Here is a 332-nt window from a genome sequence, read left to right on the forward strand (position 1 = left end):
AAGGACTTGTGCGATGTACGGATAAGTTTTCAGGGAATCTAGAACATTATTCGGTACAGCCATCACTGATGTAATGTTCAGGCTTCAGAGTAATCAGACATTCCCTGATATGATTCCCAATAAATCTAATCTGGTGTCAAGAACGGATAAACACAACACATGATAGACTGAGTGTGAGTGCTAATGAATACTTCTTCAATAAACGGATTCTTTTCCTCAGAGAAATGGCCAAGTGTGAAGCGAACAATGCCGGTGCACTTTTCCAGGGAGTTAAAATTACGAATTATAAAGTAAGGAATATTGCTGTAAGACAACCTTTAAGAAATAAGGGA

The sequence above is a fragment of the Penaeus monodon genome, chromosome 33, assembly GCF_015228065.2.
Source record: "Penaeus monodon isolate SGIC_2016 chromosome 33, NSTDA_Pmon_1, whole genome shotgun sequence".
Classification (NCBI taxonomy): domain Eukaryota; kingdom Metazoa; phylum Arthropoda; class Malacostraca; order Decapoda; family Penaeidae; genus Penaeus; species Penaeus monodon.